Below are 7775 nucleotides of genomic sequence, written 5' to 3'. Positions count from 1 at the left end.
AGTGCCTGAGGGAGTCGAAGCAGTGGTTTATGATCCCTTTAGGCCACAGTTGAGACAGGTGAGAGACAGGTGCAGTGGTGCCTCAGTGTGTATGCTCACACCTACACCTCTGATCTCTGACACCGGTAATCAAGGTAAGTGTTCTTCTCTCTAACAACTGCTCCCTCGTATGAGTATTAATGAGGCGTCTTGCATGATCACTATATAACCTAACCTAACCTTTACTTACCTTACCTTGCCTAACCTAACCAAACCTTACCTAACGTAACCTACGTTATTTTTTCTGAAGTAAAAAAAATGTTAGTTGTTAATTACCGAATTCATATTGTAGAAATTAACCGTATCTATATATTTCTGAACTTTCTTTAGTAAAAATGTATAGACAAATTATTGTTTTAGTTAGATTTGTGTTAGTTGTGTTAAATTAGTGAATATTTCATATCTTGTTTTAAGGCGAAAGTGAATGAGATATATCAGGTAACACTTAAGTAGTGATGACAGAAGATGGGAGTATTTTACGTAGACAAATAACGACTATTTACTATTGATTCCTCGTAGACAAACCAGAAGTAAATAAGCACAGCCAATCATAACTCAGGATAAATACTAAAATCACAATCACTGGCTGGGAGGGCAATACACACACTCGAACCTGAAAGCTCCCTGACTGATCACGAGTGTATAGCGCTGACAACCAATTCGTACCAGCCGACATAACCTTCACATAACACAACAGAGAATATATCTTAGCCAACAGTCATTAAATCACCGTCGAGTAATTGAAACTACATGAAAAAATCTTCATTGTAACCTTGTCTTATAGTACAGTGCTCTCCAGGAGGTGGCGCTGAAGGTGAGGAAGCATCATCACCTCGCGCCTCGTATAACTCGTCTCCAGGAAAACCACAACCGCGGGAAATTAGAATCCAAAGATCACAACAATGGCTAAGGTGTCATAAAAGAGTTTGTGGACAGATTTGAACTAAGTTTGATAATTCAGGAGGAAGACAGGAAGAGATATTTTGTCGTAGTCTCTAAAATAAATCTATAATATTAAAAAAAAAAACATAGAAAGCAATTTAACAAAAGAACAATAAAATATAATAGGAAGAAAAAAGCTCAGACCTCGATGGTTGATGACGGTGTGACTGACTAATAAACAGGTCATAAAGAAGGTGAGATACAAGCAGTCACGAGCAGAGCGACCCTTACCTGCTCTCACCTGCCCTCACCTGTCTCCTCACCTGCCCTCACCTACCTCCTCCTCAATTTCCCTCACCTACCTCCTCATCTGCCCTACAAAATCACACCTTATGAAGTAACAGGTACGACCCATAGGAGTGAATACAATACAGTGTTTTACCGATGATGGTGGGAAGGTTGACACACTCATAATGAATTAATTAACACCAGGTAACTCCGGGTAATGTCAGCCTTATTATTTCCTTCAGTTTTTTCTATGTAATTTTTATCTTAACTTCCTCCGGTCATAATCCACCTTTACCAACCTCTACATATCATAAATAAAAAAAAACTACCGAGAATGATACTGATAAATTAATGTAGATAATCTTAGTATCGACAACATGCGTTATGTTGGAATATATCAATAATGGATTCGATATTGGCGTCTCGTGTAGTGTGTAAACTGGGTGTTATTGAGTCACGTTTTCCTGTTTGCTTTATCACAAATCATAACAAAGTCACAACTACGCATCGTTTTTAATCATGTTTTCTATTGTAACAAAGACCATTTATATTGCTTTAAATGTTCCTATCCTTTACACTGAGCTAAGGTGATTTAAGATACCCCTCGTTCCTTCACATCCACCAGAAGATGGAGGAGATTCCGAGAGAGATGGTACTTATAACACAACAACATTTCAAGAGTGAGACAATGTAAATAAATTCTCTGTCACGTTTGTAGTTATAGGTACAGCTATACCCATTAGTTTAATATACACTCCAAGAATACTTTTTTCTATAACCTTAACACTATCTGATGTATAAGACAGTACCCGTTTAGTCATCTATCAATGGTAGGAATCAAAACAAATGCACGAGTAGTTTGGATCCGATCCCATACCATAAAAGGTGTCCACTGTATTGGTCATTTATCACACGATCTCACGGAAAAATGCACTGGAGCTAAACAAAACATTCTCACGTATAAAAATATTGGGGATTATTCACGCCGCGAGTAAGTGACTGTGAAATCAATGAAGAGAAAAGAAAATAGAGAGGCAGACACGAAGAGAAACTAAAGAAACTCCACTGAGCCTTATCTGGAGTCTGGCCCACACCGTCCTGTGCCTCCTAGCTTGGGGTAGATTCTGGGTAATGAGGTAATAAATCCTTCCTGAGACGTCCCGTAAGTACAGGAAGTAAATAAGAGAGAAAGCATTACCAATTTATACTGGAGAGATGCACGACTGGGCCCGGGGTGTGGAGGCGGCTCAGTATGTTAGGCCAGAGGCGCCACTCATCACCTGGGGAGCTAGACCAACACCACCATTACCCACGTATATATGAGGTCACTCGCAGGTAAGTCCCATGAGCGGTTGCTCCAAGCTACAGGGTACAATGAGCCAGTTTAGTTTTGTTTTGTTGAATATGTGAGACTGTGATATGCGTTAACACGGTATTGTACACGTGTTTATCCCCGTCGGACGATGTTGTACTTGTGTTTATTGCGTCACACGTGTTGTGGCTGCCTTCTCCCGTCACTAGGTATCGAGGCCATGTCTTCTGCGTCATACAGTACTGAGGTTGCATCAGGTCATGTACACCTGGCGGCTGCTCTTCCTCCTCCGCCTCCCTCAACAACTCCTCTATGTCCGTTTAATGATGAAACTATCGTCATTATCCCGGATATGTGGATTCAATAACCATATACATCCAATCCTACACGAAGGGCCTACGACGTGGCCAATGAAGTCTACATGAAATAAGAAATACATTTCCGAGGGTGACCAGTGTTGTGTAGTCAAGGAGGCGGCCAACTCACCCTCTAGCGTGCCCTTAGGAGAATAATGGCCAAAATTACGTACAAATTGTACAGATGTGACAAGAGTCGCTAGCCGTATACAAAAGAACATCTATATTTGGCACACCTCAGAAGTTACTAGACATACCTTATCGTAAAAAAGAGGAAGATCATAGTCGGGGAAGATCTTAGTCGGGGAAGATCTTGGTCGGGGAAGATCTTGGTCGGGGAAGATCACGGTCGGGAAGAGCATGGTCGGGGAAGATCTTGGTCGGGGAAGATCTTGGTTGGGGAAGAGGCACTAAACGTGAGTGAGGTACCATAGCGTGGAGAAGGGTAGGAGTATTGATGGCAGATAATGATTGGGTATAGGGGGTGGGTAGTGGGTCCTTGTCTGTCGTCTGCTATCCCATCACTCTGATCTTTGTCTTGTTCTCACCTCACAACACTCCCTAGGTACTCCCTCACCTATTTTTCGTGTCGTTTCTGAAGACCCACATACTTTTTTTTTCTACTCATATGTGAATTCCTCTCAATACATTGATAATCTATGCATTATTTTTCTTCAGTTCGCAAACGGAATGAAGAGACAGTGAATAAAACCGTTCCTTCCCGTCCTACTTCATGACTCCCGCGTGAAGACAACGTTAAGACACAACTCAGTATCACCACAACAATACACAGACATTCGAAGGTTATAAAGGCCTTTAAACTCACAGTAATTCTTCAGTCTCCTTCAAAACATGGAGGGGGCCGAGTCTAGTCCTGTCTCTAAGCCTCTCTAGACAGGGATCACACCACGGTCCCCCCCCCCCTTTGGTCTCTTCCTAGTGTTTACATGGGGAGTGTGTGTGTGTGTGTGTGTGTGTGTGCATAGTGTAGTGTTTATCTACATATATATTAGGAAGGAGTGAAGGTGAAAGAGGCATGTTAATGGTATAATGAATGTGTAAGAACCTAACCAGTATCACAAGAGTCACAACACGAACGTTATGTCAGCGCTAATAGAATCTGCATTACCACATCACTACGGTCACTTTACACACGTGATGATCTTAGCGACAAGAACCTAGTCATATAACGAAGGAACAACAAACTGGGGTATTCAATGACTCTGAAGGGACAAAGTTATGAAATAAGTTCCATAATATTTGTAGAAAATATTCATAGATGTTTGTAAGGCTTCACGGCAGGTAGTCATTATAACAAGTGGGATTTAAAACCTGGGAACATAACATTGGACGGAGTATATTCATTTTACAGAATAGTTGATAGTTCCTCCAAGTGCCAAGCCTTACCGAGCCTTACCGAGCCTTCAACAGTCATTCCATCACGCCCGAGTCCGCGGTCAAACTCTTGAAGATATTCCCAAACGGTATCGACCCCTCGTGTATAATGAATTTACGAATTAAGAAAGATCTTCTTAATCCCTTGAGAGTAATACCGTCCCAAAGTGTGATTACCCCCATAGACTGTGATATCTTAAGCCCCTTCAGTACGATAACTTAACCCACTGTACAATAACTTAATCCTTTGAGTACGATGTCTTAATCTTTTGATATTTTCCCTCGAATACAAAATCAAATTCCACCACTAAAGGAGTTTAAGTCAACGTATTCAAGGGGTTAAAACAAAATAATAATTGAAGATAAGAAAAATTTACATAAAACACAAGAGCTGTTTACCCTTGAGAAGCTAGACATAATCCCCAGCCGCGATCAGAATCTCGAAAGACTTCCCCCATACCGTACGCCAACACCACCACGACGGTCAACAGAGAGTTACGACACATGTACTAATGTCCCTCACCACTCACTCATTCGTCTTCCTCAGCGCGCGTGTGAATGGGGACGCAGAGGGCCTAGAGGTTGTGAGGTCATGAGGTAATTTAAGAGTGTTTTTTTTTATGCTTTTGGTTCCTTTTTTAAAATATTACAGTGCCTGGATATTTTTCAGACGCTTTCAGAAAAGAGAGAGATAAGAGAGACTGAGAGAAAGAGAAAAGGAGTGAGAAAGAGAAAGGAGGAAATCTTAAAACGTATAACGTATCACGACATAATAATTTTCCTTCCCTCCTTCCTTCCTTTCATTTTTCTACCACTCACCATAAACTCAAATACTTTTTATACCTCCACTATGTATGCAGGACTTTACACGTGCACACTAACTCAAGCACGCACTCGGTATCTCTTGAACGTCTCACAATTTCCAACATCACAATAAACTACTAAGACTTCACAGTGCATGGCATCAACAATGGACCATAAGGTAGAAGACATACACGTATTACAACACCTTACCCAAAAATATATATGCAACAAATCCTCCCAAACCGGTTATTTAGTTAGTAAAATATCACCTTGGTGCTTATGGGCGGTTTCCTGTATAAGAACCAAAATAACATAGAATCTGAATCCCTTGATAAGACTCTACAACAGCCACCACCTTATGAGAGACAAACCACGTATCAGGATCCATTGTTTACGGAGTGAAATTTGTATTGTGCCATTGGTAATAAATAGTGGAGGGAGAGAGGGCAAAGAGTCCTCCCCAGGGTGAAGAAAGAGGGAGAGAGAGAGAAGGGGGAAGGGGCAAGCGATCCTCCCTAAGGCGTAGAGAGGGAGAGTACACCTGGTTGTTATTCTCCCTGATTTATTGCGGTTTCTTCATTGTTGTTGGGATGTTTTGTTTACATTCAGTAAACCTGTGAACGTGGGTTAAACACAAGAGATGTATGACACGCTAGAAGGTATAGGAGCAAATATTTCAACAGGATGACATTTCATATGAGTTTTAAAAGCTGTTGTTGAGTGAAGAGGCCCCGAGGTAGGAAAGATTATGCCCGTTGTAGTTCATGATTACATAAAACCAAAATACAAAGAAATAGCGTAAATAGATCAATAGAAAGGAAGATAATAGATGACGTCCAACTTGTCAACACTACAAAATGGTGATCAGCTGAAGACAAGAGGAGTAGTTGTGTCCCAGTCAGACCTTTCTCCCTGGGGGTGGAGAAACCTGGGTCATTCTGGGTCACCTGGACAATACCATCTCTCCCCTACAGAATGACTTTAGGACCTTACACACCCCTCCCCTCCCTCGCCCCCCGGGACAATACATCTCCTCCAATTGTGAATAATTAGTTTAGTGTTTTGTTTTGTCCTCGGTAAACCAATCACAAGATTTCTAATAAGTCAAGTCGCCCCCCTCCAGGTCCTTAATGTTTTATGTTGGCTTTCGTTGATGGAGTAATTGTTCTTTTCCTTTCACTCTTTCATATTTTATACGTATAGGAAAATCATCAATAAAGTCAATTCATTCATAGTAATTCATTCAAAAGAACTTGTGGTGTAGAGTATAATCATTAATCACTAAGAGTAGCCCCGCCCCTCAGTAGTGCTCGGGGCAAGGTTCTCACCACCTCTGTAGATGGCCACACCACCGCTTGAACGCCCCCGCTTGGCCTTGCCGCCACACTAGCTACCGGGAGGACTACAGGTGTATGTTTATTCATGGATATGTCTTCAGCGCCCACCTGGCCTCCTTCCCGACGACGACGAGGATCAACATCCAGGTCGCGCCCCCCGAGATCGAGGTCAGATAACGTGATGGTAAGTTACCTCATCTAGTGGGACACTTAGCCTACAGTTCTAAAAGTACCAACTAGCAATTTCATGTACAATATAATTTCCTATTTGTTGTTTATATCTAGTGAAAACAATACATTAATTCTATGATCCTTATATCTATATAGATTTTGAAAACAATAGAATTTATAGCAACTTTTACTTGGAATACGTACAGTTGGATAACAATAATTTTTCACCCTTGAGTTTTGGGCTCCTCACCGCCCACACGAGTCATCTGCCACACTCATGGTGCAGACCGCCCCCCTTATCTCCCTTCCAGACTCCTCGTTTCACTTCCTCTCCCCTTTTCCTCTTTTTTCCTCTCCTAGCTCTTCCTAACCTTTCCTCTTTCCTCCTCTCCTTTCCCTTTCTCTCCTCAATCAACCTCCCCCTCTCTTCCACCTCCCTCTTCACGAAGGTCTACAGGCCCGTGTTAATCTCCTCCCTCCCTCCCACTGTTACAACTGACTGAACTAAACACTGCCATATCACCTGACTCTCTAAATCTCACCTGTCTGTCATCCACATTATCCTTCCTCTCCTGCTTCTGATCCTAAACATCCAATCCAGTGTGTATCCATCCTGTCATGTCAGCCTTATCCTTCAAGTGTGGGGTCCTACTGGTTTATATATATTATCTCCTCCTCTTCCTTAGTCTTCTTCTTCTCCTCTCATCTACCCTCTCAAAAAATCCCTCCTCCTCCTCTCATCTACCCTCTCAAAAAATCCCTCCTCCTCCTCCTCCCCCTTTTATCATCACTTCCTCTTTTCCTACTCCTTCACTCTCTCCCCTCGAAGTCTTCCTTTTTTTTCTCCCCATCTTCCTGCTCTTCTCTTTCCCCTCCTTCTCCTCCTTTTTCTTCACTCTCTCCTTCTCTAGATCGTCCCTCCCTCTTTCCCTTTCTATTCCTCCTTCTCTCTCACCCTCTCTTTAAATCTACCCAACCCCTTCCCTCCCCCTTCTCCCCCTCTTCCCCCTCCTAATTCCAGGTATCGTGACCCCGACACCCCCAGGCAGGAGGTTCCCACGCCAACGCCACAAATTATAAACCACCTGAGTCTTCCTCTTCCTCCTCCTCCTCCTCCTACTCTTCCCCCTCTTCCTCCAGGGGCGCTCATGTCCGCTAGATGGGGTCGTGGCGGCCCTCACCCCCAAAACA

Source organism: Homarus americanus, unplaced genomic scaffold (assembly GCF_018991925.1).
Source record: "Homarus americanus isolate GMGI-L3 unplaced genomic scaffold, GMGI_Hamer_2.0 scaffold54347, whole genome shotgun sequence".
NCBI lineage: Eukaryota > Metazoa > Arthropoda > Malacostraca > Decapoda > Nephropidae > Homarus > Homarus americanus.
The sequence above is the reverse complement of the archived record's forward strand: the minus strand, read 5'-3'. Positions refer to the sequence as shown.